The 16,992-nt window shown below is 42.2% G+C and overlaps 1 long non-coding RNA gene across 1 annotated transcript; it reads left to right on the top strand.

Annotated features, from left to right (window-relative positions):
* Positions 1-250: 250 nt before the first annotated feature.
* LOC129499148 (uncharacterized) lies at positions 251-16,033 on the top strand. The gene is made up of 3 exons (XR_008662306.1): positions 251-451; positions 15,054-15,102; positions 15,468-16,033. It is a non-coding gene; the product is annotated as an uncharacterized LOC129499148 (long non-coding RNA).
* The last annotated feature ends 959 nt before the right edge of the window (positions 16,034-16,992 follow it).

Here is a 16,992-nt window from a genome sequence, read left to right as displayed (position 1 = left end):
GCACTGGGTCAAGGGGCAACACTAATTATCACTTGACAACAACCCTGCAAGGAAACTTAAGTAAATTTCTTGAAAGACACACTGCTTACGCACAACTGAGATGGGATTTACAAGGGTGCTTATTAATCATTAGGCTATGGCATCTCCTACTGAGGTTTAGACGTTTATCCTTGGAAATGATTCTCTTACCCCAAGGGGCAGGGAAAGGTTCAGGAAAAATAGCCACTTTGTAAAGACCCAGACCGGGCGGTGGACCCTGCTCTCTGCAGGACAAGATTGTGGGGTGTGCCAGAGCCCTTTAACGAGTGGCACACAGCCTCTCTGGGGGACTCAAGAAAGGGGGCTGGGAAAGGCTGTGGCCCACGTAGGAAGAAGGCACATCTGAGTGGCTTCTGCAGCACAAAACCACCTGCTTACATGTTTTCCTGTTCACCAAGAGGCTCTCTGGAAAGTGAGTAAGATGTCTACCATCAGATCTACCCTTTACAGTGTGGGGCTCCCTGCAAACAGACCGTATGTGACCCTGAGCCCTGTGCTCAGAGCACAGGCCACCGATAGTCACACAGCAGCCTTCGTTCTGGGGGATGAAGGGCTGCCTCTGCTCCATCCTCAGTGACTCAAAGAAATAGCAAGGCCCAAGAGTCTGATTTGTCAGAGATGGCCAGATTGTGCAGGGATGGCTACGGGGTCCCAGGCCCCTGCTTTCTCCTATTTCGAGGTATTTCCAAAATGCAGATAAAGCAACTGGAAAATAGAAGCTTGCAACCTGGAAAGAGGTGGGGACAGAGAGGGAAGGAAAGGAGAGTGGAGCTGATCTGGGAAGTCAACCTATCAACCTAATATATGGAGAAATATGGTAACCATTGGTCAGAATATCAAGTCGTCAAAACTAAAACAGAATGCTAAGAAAGTACTAAGCTGTGCAATGCTACAACAGACTGAGCCTCTAGGGCCAATGGAGCTTCTGAGACAAGAGGGCAGGTGAGGAAGCAGCCATGACATCCTGCCACAAACCTACAGACACTTTGCTTCCGTGCTCAGCAGGGATAGGGTCTTAGGCTTGCAAGCAAAGGTTCAACTCCCAGGGAGTCAGCTGGGGAAAATTTGTCCAGCCTTTAGGAATGTCTCATTCCTCAGTGATTTCTGACTTTCTTGAATACCCAGAGTATACCCAGAGTAGGAGCTTCTCACCATCATCCAGCCCCATTGGAGGTGCCCTGGCTACTGGGGGTGATTCAGTGGCCAGCACAGAGCAAGTGCTCCATAAGCATTGATTGACTGAATGAATGAGTGTGTGCCCTGTAAATATCCGTTCAGCGACTGAGTCTTTATGTATGAAAATCTAGCATTGAATCATAATTCTCCACCTCGCTACATTAAACCCCAAGCACAGCGTCCACGTTTCTGATTCAGGGGGGAGACTATCATTTTAAGGGAAGGTCCATGAGTATCCTAACCTTGGAAGTTAATAGTTAGATATTAAAAGCAATACAGGCTTATTGTAGAAAAATCTTAAAGGACTTAAAAAATACTACTTAAAATACTTGAAAAATCAGAAACAATCACCTATAATCTCAAATCCTGCCACTTAGAGGTAGTTCACATGTTGGTGTGTTTTTCCAGTTTTTCTCTTTATATATACATGGACATTTATAGATATTTAAAATCATTATTATATGGAATATATGATTGTGTATCTGCCCTTTTTTTTTGAGAGCTACAGATTGGGCATTTTCCATTATAAACAACTATCTTTGAGAGAAGAATTTTAAAATATCCTCACAACATTCTGTCTTATGGATGGACTGTAATTTATTTAGCTTTTTCCCTATTTTTGTACATTGAGCTTGTCTCTCACTTTCCCTACACCACAAATAATGCCAGTTAAACATACATCTTCAAAATTATTCTACACACTTCTAATATATTCTTTTTTTTTTTTATGATAGTCACACACAGAGAGAGAGAGAGAGAGGCAGAGACACAGGCAGAGGGATAAGCAGGCTCCATGCACTGGGAGCCCGACGTGGGATTCGATCCCGGGCCTCCAGGATCGCGCCCTGGGCCAAAGGCAGGCGCCAAACCACTGCGCCACCCAGGGATCCCCTAATATATTCTTAAAACAAATATCTAGAGGCAGAATCACCAGGGCAAGAGATATAAACATGTTTAACAGTTCTTGTTACTTAGTTCTTAAAATATTTTTAAAATTTTTCTCTTAAAACATGTAGGGACTATCTAAAGAAAGTCATGGAGAGAAATGATAGGCTTGAGGGTTTTGTTTTTGTTTTGTTTGTTTGTTTGTCTTTTTAGCCCTATTGCCTCATTTCCTTTAGCCAGGGCCAGTCTAAGTATTTGTCATCTTTTGAGTTTAGAATTCCTCCTGCTTTCAAGTTTTTCCCCTGCGTCTGGGGAGCACTCACCCTAGAGATTCCTCTATAATCAATGGTCTGTGTTGCCTTGCCCACATTTGGGGACCTGTGACCTTTGGTTCCAGGGCACTCTGATGAACCCCGCATAGAACCAGGAATTTCTCTGTAAGGAGTTGATTTCAAGGCTAGAACACACACTCAAATCAAAGGCTTACTGTCTTTAAAAAGCAAATAAAATATACAAGAAATGCTGATTCCACTGAAATCAAAATCCTCTACTAATAGGCTCTTGACTGCATCTCTACATGCTCTTTCCGGCATTTTAGCTGATATCAGGAATATCTAGAAACATTGTTAGCCACAGAAAAAGTTGTTGATTCCAAAGAAACTCAACAATGGTCATTTCTGAATGTGACATTTGGTTTATGAAATGAAGTTAGGGGCAGTTCAACTTTTTCTTTTATGAAATAAAAAGATTGAGTTTGCTGTTTATATTTAAAAGGCAGCTAGGATTTCTAACTGTATTGTGGTAGCTTTTGCTCCTCTGTTTCTTCTAAAAATCTACACAATGAGCATGGAGTATACTCATGTGAATCATGAATATACTCTTCCTCTCCTCTTTAGGTAAGTTGAGTCTTAATTATTATAATAATACATATATTTTCTTAAATGCTTGATACTTTTTCATGTTCTACTTCCCCTCTTTACATTCTGAAAAATTTATGCAAAACAATTTATTATGTGCCAGTAGAGTCACCGAAAGTATTCTCATATTTCAGGAACTTAGGTATATATACACCTCCGCTGATAAAATCATAGATTACAAGAGAAAAAAATGGAGTTAGCTGGGATCTTGGGATATCAGCCATAACTTACTGATGGGTAAAGAAATCACAGTCCAAGGAAGAGAAAAGGCTGATTACTAACTCTTTGGGTTTGTCATTTAATCAAGGACATGGAATAGGAAAAATAATAGAGCGACTGACTTCTTTACAGCCTTTTACATTTTATAAAATACACTCACATTCAACATTAAGACATACCTCAGTTCTGGACTTTTATCAAATGAAATCTCCATACATTCCATTTCCCTCTAGGAGCCAGCCCATGTGGCTGATTTTATATCTGGTATTTATTTCATTTATTGGTTGTTGCTAGTAACGGTATCTTTCACGTAGAGCCTCAAAAGGCATTTAAGATGAATTCATGCACAAAACAGCAGGTTATCATTTTGAGTGGGCTGATTTTTAAATGGAGAGTAAGCACGTTGTGCCCTAAAAATTAAGAAACTGAGGGGCACCTGGGTGGCTCGGTGTGTTAAGTGTCTGGATCTGGATTTCGGCTCAGGTCATGATCGCAGGGTCCTGACATCGAGCCCCATGTCAGGCACCATGCTCAGCAGGGAGTCTACTTGGGATTCTCTCTCACCCTCTCCCTCTTCTCCTCCCTCCACAACTCACATGTTCTCTCTCTCTCAAATAAATAAATAAATAAAATCTTAAAAAAAAAAAGTCAAGAAACTGAGGCCACATCTGAGCAGCAGAATCATAATATCACTGGGATTTTCAGATCTTTTAGAAAAGGTGTCACGGGTTATATCTGCCACTTAAAAGCGCCAGGGACCAAAGCAGATCTCAAAGAAGCCCAAGGTTGTGTCTTTCAAGATCTAAGAGTGGGTTTCACCAATGAAGGCATTGGATGTGATCTCTTTGCCACTTACATTTTCACAGAAGAGGATGGTCAATACTTCCATGATGTCATAAAGTAATGCTAATCACTCATCTGGAAAATACTGTCCTATGAATTTGTATTTTCCATGTTTATTGAACACTTCTGGTTTTCAGGCACGGAAGGAGAGATGCAGAGAACAAAGGGCATCCTACCCTCAAAGTGCCCCCGGTCCAGTGGCACATTTGTGCAGCCACCTCTAGAGGAGATATCTCCAATCCTTGGAGAGTTCCACCTCCTCTGCAGAAGGTGGCAGGGTTCATTATGACCACGTGGGATGGCTGTTTGGTGACTTTTTCCTCTGTGTAGTGGGTCTTACAGATTCATGCCTTTACTCTTCAGCAGAGTGTATTCGTGTCCTAGGGCTGCTGTATCAAACTAGCACAACCTGGAAGGCTTGAAACAACAGAATTTTATTCCCAATGTTCTGGAGGGTAGAAGTTCAAAATCAAAGTGTCAGCAAGGCGATGCTCTCTCTGAAGGCTTGAGGGGAGAATGTGTCCCGCACCTTAGCTCTTAGCTCTTGGGAGTAGTTGGCACTCTTTGGCAATTTCTTTGGCTCGTGGACACATAGCTCCAATCTCCATGTCTGGTGTTACATGGTGTCCTCTCCTGCTCTTCTCTTCTGGTCAGGACAACAATCACATTGGATTAGGCCCACGCTGACCTCAAATCATCTTGTCTTCACTTGATTACATCTCCAGAGACCCTACTGGCAAATAAGGTCACATTCACAGTGACCCTGAACTGGGCAGCCCCCAAGGTCACCTGACAGGGTTTAGGAACTTTAATGAATCTCTTGGAGGGACATAATTCAACCCATCACAAGGGATCTGATATGTCAATGCCCTCTTCTTAGCAGAGACAGTAAAACACACCAGTTACTCTGCTTCAGATGGCAGGCCACAGCTTCATGTGGCTGGGCTCAATGATAAACCAGAAGCATCGGGTGCCTTAGCTCTAGAGTGGGTCACAGATAGTGAAAATAATGTGGCATGTGTTTTGGGGAGCAAGAGGACAGAGGAGACAAAAGTAGACCTTCAAATAAGTGACATTTCATGTGTTCCTCTCTCTTCCATCTTTATGTGTCCATAAGCATATTATTCTTCATCCTAATATCTCTCTCTCCTTGTTCCAGTGAAGTAGCAAATAGAGGAAGAGTGCCGAGCTCCCGCTGTAAATTAGGTGCCATTCAGCACCCGCATTCGTCTGGGTAACTGTGCCAGCTCTGCCTGAAGCAGCAAATCGCACATCAAGTTTCCATTCCAATCCTTTGTATTGGAAGCCTTTCCCCCCTAATGGATACACAGTTGTAAAGAACCCAGTTTGGCCTGCAGCACTGTTCCACTGGCATCAGTTGGACTGTTGGCAAATAATAACCCCAACTGGCAGAACCCAAAATAGCCAGCACTCTGGACTGCTCACCTGTCCTACAGCCCTTGAGTAGAGGCAAACAGCACATGTAGGCGGCCCTCCTTCATTCAGGCCCTGCTCTTGCTCCTCACAAGGGGCTTTTCTGTTGACCTGTGTTGTGCTTTGCTTGACCCAAACTCATAAATGGAAAATTGTGGTGGACCCAATGCCTTCACAGAGGGTGTGATCAGAAAAACACTGCATTCCCCAGATAAAAGGTGGTGTTCTGCAGAAAAGGCTTCCCGGTGGTTAGTTTCCTCAGGGGAGAGGCAGGAAGATTTCTGCTCCAGGCTGTAGGAAAAATGATGGTCTTTTCTTGCCACTAGAAATTGTTAGCAAGCTTCTGATAGCAGGTGGCACTTTGTTGTGTGTTGTAATACCACTTTGACCTTAGTCCCTACTACCTAATATGAATGGCAAAGGAAGACAGTGTATTAAGAACATTTAGGCAAACAAACAGGTATGTTTTAAAATCTTTAGATGGCGTGCAAGCAAAGGGATTGTATGCAAATTCTGGGAAATGAATACGAGTCCTAAGAGGTCCTTTGGGGGAAGAAGGACCATCCTCCTTCTAACTGGAGAAAATCTCATAGAGGAATTCTTTTTTTAAGTCTTTACATCCTCATTCATTTAGTAACAAATCAAGTGTATGGTCAAAACTCTCAGTTGCAAGTGACAGAAATACAACTCACATAAAAGGTAATGTGTACACAGAAAAATTCAGGAGTAGGCTTTCAGGCACAGTTGGTTCCAGCCGGTCAAACAGTATCTTCAGGAACATACTTCCAGCCTTTCAGCTTTGCCTTCTCTTTCTTGACTTCGTCCTCAAACAGGGACTCCCTGTTTTTTGACAGGGTGTCCCACAGAAGCTCTAGGCTAACTTTCCATCAGTTTAATCACTCCAGAAAAATGATTCTTTCCTGGCACTTGACGCATTACTCCTGGGGCTGACAGCCTCGGCTCTGATAGACTCAGCTTGTAGCACCTGCTCATTTCTAAGCCACTCAGCACGGTTAACAATCTCACTGGCCAGACTTGAACCACACACCCACTCCTGATCTGCGAGGACGGAGAGTCAAGGAAGGGTAGTTCCCTAAAGAAAACCCAGGATCCTAGTATTACAGGAAGAAATGGAAGTTGAGCAGGAAAAAGCAGCAGATGTCCATGACACTATAACAACAACAAAAGTAAATTCCTGTGAGATTCTGACAGAGCACTACAAAACCAACCCCAGCTTTTTAAAGTAACTTTAAAAGAGGTCAACTTCCAGCTTCCTTCATAGAATTTCTGATTACTCTGCTGCTAGTAACCAAGTCAGCAATAAATGCTTTGTTTTCTCTTTCAAATCAAAGTTGTCCAGGAACATTTCCTGTCAATGCCTATTCTAGGGCCCTGAATTCTTGTCTCAGGAATAAAGGTGACAAACAGATGTAGATAAAAACAAAATAAGCAAAACAAAACAAAAGGCTATGGTGAAAATGTCTGTTTTCACATCACAGCTTCAGCAGGAAAATCCCTTTGGCTGAGTTATTTTTGAACAGAGAGCAAATCATGATTCAAGTTTTAAAGAGAAAAAAAAGAGGAAAGCAATCACTATTCATAATAAGGACAAGGGTACCAAGAAAGAGAACAAGATGGACACTGGGAGACAGGTAATATTCAGTCACAGGAAGCGAGTGACAGTTTCTGTCACAAGGAGACAAGTTGCGCCGAAGGGCTGGTAAGCAAATATTTATCGTCTCCCAGTAATGAGGCAGCATGTTCTAAAACCCAGAGATGACACAGTTTCTACTACAGATTTTCTTTTGCAATGATGCTTCACCAGAAATATCTCCAGGAGTTTTTCAGCCCCCTAAAAATTTCTTAAAATAAAACGACTGTCTTATAATTAAGCAATTTAATTTTATTATTTTATTTTAATATTATTGAAGGCTCTGGCCTAGAAATACTCCATTATCTAGTGTTAAGGCTTGACAGAAACTCCACCAGATTAGGGTACATGGAAAACAGCTGAGAGACATTAATGACTTAACATTACCACCAACCCAACTGTAGAATTCTGGGTTGGGGACTTTTATATATGATGTATTCATTTTGAGATACTATTTGTATGTTCCCAATTTCTGTTTCCTGTTGTACTTTTATTGATTTGCTGTTTCTCGTTAAATCTTAAGTTTTGTTTATTGACAAAATGTACTACTTTGCAAGGGAGAAAGGTAGTGGCTGGGTAGGTCCGCATGTGAGTTCGATGCTTATAATTATTTTATACAAACATTGTCCAAATAACCAATATGTGGTGGACATTTTCAGTAAGACTCTAGAAGAATTTAGTGGGTCTGGTATAAGTGTAAAGCCCTGAAAAGATAGAATAGCAGGCCATAAAAAATACAAAGGGAGAGGAGCACCTGGCTGGCTCAGTCGGTAGAACATGCAACTCTTGGTCTTAGGGTTGTGAGTTCGAGCCCCAGGTTGGGCCTGGAGATTGCATTAAAAAAAAAAAAAAGAATATATATATAAAGGGAGATAGAAAACAAATGCAATTATCACTGGGGAGGGAATGACTATATTTGAATGTCTACAAATCAACCAAAAGCAGAGGTAATTTAGTAAAGTGAGAGCACAGTTTTTGGATCATGTCAGGCCTTAAATTCTACTTTAGCTACTTAACAACTATGCAAACTTCACCAAGTCACTTAATCTCTCTGAGCCTCAGTTTCTCCAACCTGTAAAAGAGGGATGAAAATATCAACCTCCAGGCAGCCCAGGTGGCTCAGTGGTTTAGCACTGCCTTCTGCCCAGGGTGTGACCCTGGAGACCCAGGATCGAGTCCCACGTCAGGCTCCTTGCGAGGAGCCTGTTTCTCCCTCTGCTTGTGTCTCTGCCTCTCTTTCTTTCTATGTCTCTTATGAATAAATAAATAAAATCTTTGAAAAGAAAAAAAAGAAAAAGAAACTATCAACCTCCTAGGGATCAGTGTCCTACATGAAATATAGGGGTTATTACTAATAATCAGTGGGTTAGCACCAGTAGCCCAGCTCTGGATTTGATATCAGGTACTGTCGGGGTGATAGAAAAGGTAGATTGTCTATGAAGATTATTGCATTCACAAAACTCAGACAAACAGCATATATGACATTGTCGAGAAATTCCACACCATTGCATAACTAAGTGCTAGATTCTGGGACAACACACAGGTACCCTGCAGGTACAGAGACCAGTGATCACGGGTGGGCCTGGGGCTACATAAATGGGTACCTGACTTGAGCTTTGAAAGCTATCTAGGGTTGGAATAGGTACTAAGGGAATGTGTAAGGTGACTGTGCCCGACAGAGCAATCCCCCCAGACTGCCAAAAAATGAGTGAATGAATGAATATAGAATGTGAACAAAGCACAAGGATAGTGAATCCAGTTCATGGGATGGAGAGGAGAGTTTTTAACTGTCTTTGAACACCTTTGATAGGTGTTCATGTGCAGGGAGACACATTGGCCAGAACAAAGGCATCCACCTGAGCAAGGCCTTAAAAACCAAAAAAGGGTTTGGGTTGAAGTAGTGGAATTATGGAGCGGAGGGAAAAAATGATGAAAAGAGCACTAAGGTCAAGTCAAGGATGATTAAGGAATTGTGTTGTAGGAGGAAACGGGAATGCACAGAAGTCTGCCAGAGTCTGATGAGAGGCGAGTAGGGGTGGGCAGCGAGATTCAGACAGGGATGCGGTGAGTACGGGACCTGAGGCCCTGCCCGGTCTTCAGATAAAGGAGCAGGAGAGGACGTGAGCTCACAATGACGACAAAATTAGTAGTAATTCTAATAGATGGGAGAGCAGAGAGAAAGCCAAAGAGCAGGGGAAGGGGAAGGTGAGTTCAGTGATATGTTTGTTGGTTTTGAGCCAGTCATGAGCTACACAAGTGGAAAACAGCCCCTGGGCAGTTAGAAGTTCCAAGTTAGAATCTGACACAAGGATAGAGGGGGAGAGACATATGGAGACAGTGAACAAAAGCAGTGCAAGAGATGAGGTCTCTAGGGGATCAAAAAAAAAAAAAAAAAAGAAAGAAAGAAAGAAAGCAGACTGTTAAAGACTACGTCTAAGGCAATGTATAAATTAAAAATATGAAAATATTCCAGGAATTCTTAGTATGACACATGGACCTAAAAAAGGTCATTTGTCATTACCAGGGCTGTATTATGACTTTTGTGGTTCTCAGAAATGCTGCGGGTACATTTCTGCCTGTGTGCGTCCTTTCCTCCTTTAAAAACTATGTCCTACAACTTCAGTGGTATAAAGATAAATATAATGTAGCCTGAATTAATTAATATATAGTTGCTATTGTTATACTACTTTATCCCTTCTGATTTTAAAAGAAATTAAAATTAAAACATTTTTGGGCACCTGGGTGGTTCAATCAGTTAAGCGTCTGCCTTCGGCTCAGGTTATGATCTCAGGGTCCTGGGATGGAGCCCCACATTGGGCTCCCTGTCCAGCAAGGAGTCTGCTTCTCCCTCTCCCTCTACCCCTGCCCCCACTCATGTTTGCTCTCTCTTTCTCTTGAATAAATAAAATATATTTTAAAGATTTGAAACATTTCAAATGTTTTAAAAATAAAACTTTTCCCTAAAAGTATCATTGGCCCTGCTATACCTAACGGTGTGAATAATCCAAAATAATGGGTAATTTTTTAAAATCCATGTACAATTGACTTCATAAAGTGTGTGTGTGTGTGTGTGTGTGTGTGAGAGAGAGAGAGAGAGAGAGTATAAGGGGATGTCTGCCTCTTTTTTTTTTTTTTTAATATTGCAAGCTGATATATTAAGTAACTTTGATCCTCACAGGTACATAACCTTTGTTCAGTTGAAGTGGCCCTGAATTGACATGTAGAGGCAATTCAGAGGGAGACTGAACCACTGATTATAATACTATACTGTGTATAAGAAAGGAATTTTATTTTTATTTTTTATTTTATTTTTTAAGGTTTTATTTTTATATTCTCTCTATACCCAGCATGGGGCTCGAACCCACAACCCCAAGATCAAGAATTGCACACTCCATCAGCTGGGCCAGCCTGGCACCCCAGGAATTTGATTTTTGAAATGCATATTCTTGGGTTCTGTCTCTCAGAAAATATGATTCCCTTGTTAGGATGCATCTTATACATCCCAAAAGGAGTTGTTTCAGAACACTTGTGTGTGGTTTTGATGGTGTAGGGGCTTAATTCCTATTCATCTATTTACTGAAAAAAAAAAAGAGGGGGATTAACAATGTACAGAAATGGGAAACATGAAGCTGATGAAGTTTAATGATAAAGAATTTCAGGTCTCAAATGAAGACGAAGATGGATGATAAGTCAGATGGACTTCCAGGGTTTACATTGCTTAGCAGAGATTCCAGGGAAAGCAGCAAGGGTCCAAATATCAAGCAAACAATACAAGGGGAGCAGAGATTGAATAACTTCTCCGACATCAAAGCAGAGATTGAATAACTTCTCCAACATCAAAGTTCAAGGCGGGGCCGGGCATTTATTGAGCATCTACTATGTGCCAGACACTGAAGACTAGCTTGGCGCATGGTGGGGGTAGGTAAAACACAGCCTATAAGCACTCCTGAAGTTCTCGCCTTCTTTAATTAAGTTCAGTAGCTACAGGATATCCCTTTAAGAGCCAAAGTGAGAAAATGAATTCACAGAGTGATCACAAGCATGACTCAGGAAGGATTCAAGAGATAAGAGTCTCTTGGAGATGGTCACAGTGAGGTCACTGGCAGTGTTGGTGATAACTACTTCCTGGAGAGGTGGGTGTGGAGGGAGGCTAAGTAGTAGGGCTTGTTCCTAAAGGAAGGTCCTCAAGTCTGGCCACTTGAGGGTAGAAGAACTCATTGATTTTAGGGAAAACAAAAACAAAAAACAAATGTCTGCTCCAGCCTCATCTGGAAATCCCTAACATAACAAAGGCCAGTGTCAGTCCAGGGCTTGTCATGTGCCTTACGCTGTTTGAGGCACTTGGTGTGTTATTTCACACTTCTATCAACCTCTGCAGTAAGGACAGTTTTTATGCTCATTTCAAAGACAAGGAAACTGAGGCATGACAAGCTTAAGTCGCTTGCCTTAGATCACACAGCTGGGAAAGGGGGAGAAATGGAATTAAAACCCTGGCTTTCCGCCCCCAGGCCCTGCACTCTTAACCACTGGGGGATAACTTACCCATTCTGAGTGTTCGCTGGACATATTAGTAAATCTCACATTTACAGCTGACCCTTGAACAATGTGGGTCGGAACTGCAAGGGTCCACTTACAGGTGGATTGTTTTATTGATAAAGGACAGTACTGTAAATGTATTTCCTCTTGTGATTTTCTTAATAATGTTTTCTGTAGTTTTTTTTTAAATTATTATTTGAGACAGAGAGTGTGAGGAGGGGCAGAGGGAGAGAATCCCAAGCAGACATCCCACTGAGCATGGAGCCCAATGTGGGGCTCGACTCCATGATCCTGAGATCACCACCTGAGCCGAAATCAAGAGTCAGACACCCAACCCACTGAGCCACCCAGGTGCTCCTTTTTGTAGTTTATTGTAAGAATATAGTATATAATACACACAACACACAAAACACAAAATTCATGTTAACTGACTGTGCATGTTATTAGTGAGACTCCTGGTCAACAACAGGCTATTAGTAGTTAAGTTTTGGGGGAGTCAAAAGTTGTATGTGGATTTTAGACTACGAGGTGGGTCAGTGCCCCTCACCCCTGCATTGTTCAAGGGTCAACTGTTTATCAAGTTACCGAGGAAGTGAAGCAGAGAGAAGGGGTTGGCCTGTGTTTACACAGTAATGTAGCAGCACAGGCAGCAGCGGCACCCACCCCAGAGCATGACTTACCCTCCCAGGACTTAAATCTCAGCGTGTCTGCAGACAGGGATTTGGAGCTCCTTGTATGGTGTGAAACAGAGCCAGGCAGCCAACGGGGAGCTGGGCCTCTGTCAAAAAGAACATTTAGCTAGCCCCCAGCCCATGTCCATCTCTGCATTTCTGGGGCCCTGCAAAGAGAAAAGCTTTACTTGAGAAGAAGTGATTTTGTTCTCTCTCTCTGAACATCTAGAAAATTCTGGGCTTTCAAAGCCATTTCTCTATTAGGCCCAAGTAGTCTTAGGTCCACATTCCCCAACCCCCTTGGTCAGATGAATGGAAAGTTCACTCTGAACCTGGCATTATTCAAAACATTTTAGAAGTATATGATAACTAAATAACAATATAGTAATATTTATGTACACACACACTGGTTATCTTGGTTTTTGCTTTGAGTTCCTAAGAGAGAAACTACAGACTGAGCATAAAGGGCTATAGTTTGCTTCTTCTTTTATCAAAAGTTAATGACATTGCTTTATTAGTACAGAGCGTATGTGACTGATCCACTGGCCTTTCTCTTTCCAGTAATGGAAAAATATGCCTTGGAAATGTGTGTACACAGAGATGTGCATACACAGAAGGAAAACTGGAAGAATAACTGTCACAATGATTGGGTAATAAAGTCAGGCCTTGAGTTTCGTGACTCCAGTAATTGCTGCTTCTACTTTTGCCACACTTAAGGAAAATGGTGGTGGGAAAAACCATCAGGGAAGTGGAAAGGGAGACAGTATTATCTGTTGAAGAAAAGTCATATTGTCAGCTGTAACTACAGTACTGATAAAAAGAGGTATATATGCCTACCTCTCCAATACATTCTGTGCATTTCTTTAAAAAGTATAAGTTGGTCACATTTTTTAAAAACCTAATATTACTTAAGTATTCTAGGGGAACTTACTGTATTTTTTCACAATGCTGGGGTAAGTTAGTGAGTTTAGAAAGTGTTTTCTAAAAAAAAAAAAAAGGGGGGATCCCTGGGTGGCGCAGCGGTTTGGCGCCTGCCTTTGGCCCAGGGCGCGATCCTGGAGACCCGGGATCGAATCCCACATCGGGCTTCCGGTGCATGGAGCCTGCTTCTCCCTCTGCCTGTGTCTCTGCCTCTCTCTCTCTCTCTGTGACTATCATAAATAAATAAAAATTAAAAAAAAATAAAAAATAAAAAAAAGAAAGTGTTTTCTAATTCTGAATAATCAACTCCTAATTTATGTCTTTTCTAAGGGACATAGCATTCTGTGTAGAATGTTCCTAAAGCTTGGTAACAAACACCAATGGTTATTAGCATTAAGAGAAGATTATTATGGAGAATTCACATGGAAAAATCAAACTGCCTTTCCATTATTTTGGAAATGCTGGGCAGGGAGGGGCTGACATAAAACTTCAAGGCTGTGCATGTATCTGGAGAGGCCATCTTGGCATGGTGTCCTAGCCTGAAACTCAGGCTGCCTGGTTTTGCTCACTGCGCAGCCAGAAAATGCTCTGAGTTCACACGGGGTTAAGAAGAGAATTTACCATAGTCATTTTCCCTCCTGATTGCAGTGATTTGCAAACTTTGTTTTCTTTCAGGACAACACAGTGAGCTGCCATCTTGAGTGCTGCATTGGGGTGGGGGCTGCGGAGCAGGGGTGGGGGGCCGGGCCCTGGAGGTAGGATGTGGTGCGATGCTGTTCTTCTGCGGGCACCGTCCCAAGGGGCGCCTGAGGATGCAGCGCTGGCTGTGCTCCAGGTAAATTGGAGGCAGTCCTAGAAGTAAGAACATCCATCATGCTTAGCAAGATCTTAGGTTGTAACGGCTGCCTTGAGCCTCCAGACATTTTTTATAAAGCTCTCGGTCATGAAGCGCTCTTTCCGCCTCTGCTGCCATATGTTTTTCCAGCTGGACCTCCACCAGTCTTCCGCTCTCCAGAAAGTTCTCATTCATTCAGCCCAAGGGTACCAAGTTGGCTTTTCTGAGGGCTGCTGGAAGTTTCAGCAGGAGTCCTGGCCACGTGGAGAATCAAGCTCCCTGAGGTCGTAGATGAAGGTCTCAGACTGGGAGTCGGTGCCTTCCAATGCTGTGCTTTTCTTATTCAGTGTAAATGTGGAGAAATGTAAATATGCATATTTAGATATGTGAAACTGCATAAGAAAAAAAATCTTATTAGCATGCATTTTCTGTGATTCAGACTTCCTGGCCAAATCCAGAAGAAGGGAAATTTAAGAACAGGTTTTTGTCCACAGACTGGGACCCACCCACTTACTCTGATGAGCCAGGGGCCTCTGAACCTTGTTTTCACTGTTCATCTTCTATTCACCTGGGGCACTGGGGGGTGGGGGAGATGTTTTAGCTTTTCCAGATGCTGGTTTTCAGATTAGCCGACAACAAAGGTTGGAGTCACAACCCTTTGACACACATTGGGGCCAAGGCTTGCTTACCCTTCCAAATTCCCAGCAAAGAGTTTGCTCTTTATGATTCCAACTTGGTTGCTGTCCTGTTGGTCATTTTTCCTTGCGTGAATTTAGAATTCAGTTCTTCGTCCTCAAAAGCCTAATTGAAAAGAAAACTGTTCACATGTTCTCGGTGGTAAATTCTCCTTGGAAAACCCTCAGAAGGAATTGGGCTGTCCTTGTGAAAGTCTTAACATTACTGATATATCTGTATTTGATTTACAGTCAAAACGGGTCCACTTCCAGCTTTGGATTGTGCCCCTGTTACTTATAGGTAAGTCTTTGACTACACTTCCCGGCCCCCCACCCCTCCTAACTCAATGCTCCTCCTCTACACTCCTCAGTGTCCGGAGGCCCCCCTGTGTGCTGCTGCCACGTAAGGCCAATCTTTTCTTATCACCTTCACATGATGAAATCTGCAGGGGGCAAAAATAATACCTATGATAATGTAAAGAGGCCTTGGAACAACTCAAATTAGCAGTATAAAACCCAAAATTTTGACAGGTATTAGTTTGCGTAGACTAATTATATTCAGGGGTGACTGAAATTATCCAATCTGAAACGGTCAAGTATTTTTTAAAGCAGGCAACAGAAAGCAAGACAATGAGGAAATCACACCAATTTTCACTTTCTTTCTAGCTTGTTGGTTTCACTAAATGCTTAAATGAGAATATAATCACAATACTTCCAAACTGATTGTGTAACTGCTCTGAAGCTTGACGACGTACCCCCCAGCACTCACCATAATACAAGTGGCATATATCTGGTAGGTTACCCATTAAACGAGTGTGACAGATCGTATTTCTGGTTAATTGTTAGTTCCTTATGACCTTAGACTTTGCCTGTGTATTTAGTAACACCATCTGCTGTCTAGGGTAGCAATACTACCTTTTTACGTGAGGATTACTGTTCTTACTTCGTAAACAACAGTACTCAATCAGAGGTGTTGAAACTCTACCATAGAATTATTTAAATTATACTACCTATGGAAAGCTTGAAGAGAGAGAAACTGATTTTCTTCCCTGTGCTGGCTTTATTGGCTTCACCTAAAAATATCATAATTTATATGCCATAATAAAAGCATAAAAATGATTTCCAGGTTGTATTCTTGGTCTGCAAGACGAAATGTTTTAAAAGACCTCTGACTGTTATGTCTGTCTTGTTTAGTTTCTCCCAGGCTAGTTTCTCATAGCGAATCAATCTCTGGGAAATTTCCCAATAAAACAGACAATTAAGAACTAATTCTCACAAAGTGAAATGAAATGAGACTTTTTTTTTTTTTTTTTTTTAACCATCACTCAAGATCAAACCTCTTCATTTGGGGGCATGTTGAGAATCCTGCCAGCATTCAAGAAATATCAAAACATCTGCTCACGTGTCTTCTGTAATAAGGCAAATGTTGTCGGGGTTTTAAAGTGGGCTACCTGGTTTGGGACCCACAGATAGGAGCACCTGCGAAATGAGTTCTTGGTGGTTGGGGAGGCGAGGAGGAGCATTTACTTTTAATTTAACTAGCTTCCTGCTGTACACTGTAGTATACAGTAGTATACAGTGTACTGTAATGTAGTGTAATTCTCCCACCTGTGAATCACGACTTCCTACAAAACAGGGGCTCTCTGGAGCCGGGAGGACTGGTTTGCACCTAACTGGTATCTCCTGCACGAGGGGGGAAACTGCACTTTTCTGAGTCAGGAAAAAGAAACTCCCTTCAACAGTCCCTTTGTTTCTTTGTCCGCTAACCCATTCCCAGCCTTGATCCCAGAAGGGGCTGAGGTGCATGGAAATTGCTATTTAATTTTACCAGGGAAACGATAGCTCCTTAAAGGTGAAGACTTTTTCGCAGCAGCTGTAGTTCTTCATTCCTTAACGTGGTGACACTATTAAGAAGTCGAAGCAAGCACTGGCGGATAGAGCCCTCTAGGTCACATGTATCTGATTTGGAACTGACTTTTGTTACGACCTATGACAAGACTCACAGAATAGACCGTGATAAGCCCAGCACTCACACAACCCGTAACTTCATGCTAAAATATGGACACTTCACAGGGTGTGAGGCTTGAGGGTTGTTTTGGGGGGGGGTGTTTTTTGTTTTTTTGTGGAGTTTTTTGGTTAATTATGGGGAACCAGAGAGGTTGGCCTGAATACCCACCACATGAAAATAATC

Source organism: Nyctereutes procyonoides, unplaced genomic scaffold (assembly GCF_905146905.1).
Source record: "Nyctereutes procyonoides isolate TBG_1078 unplaced genomic scaffold, NYPRO_anot_genome, whole genome shotgun sequence".
NCBI classification, from domain to species: Eukaryota; Metazoa; Chordata; class Mammalia; order Carnivora; family Canidae; genus Nyctereutes; species Nyctereutes procyonoides.
This window is presented reverse-complemented; position numbering and strand designations above follow the sequence as displayed.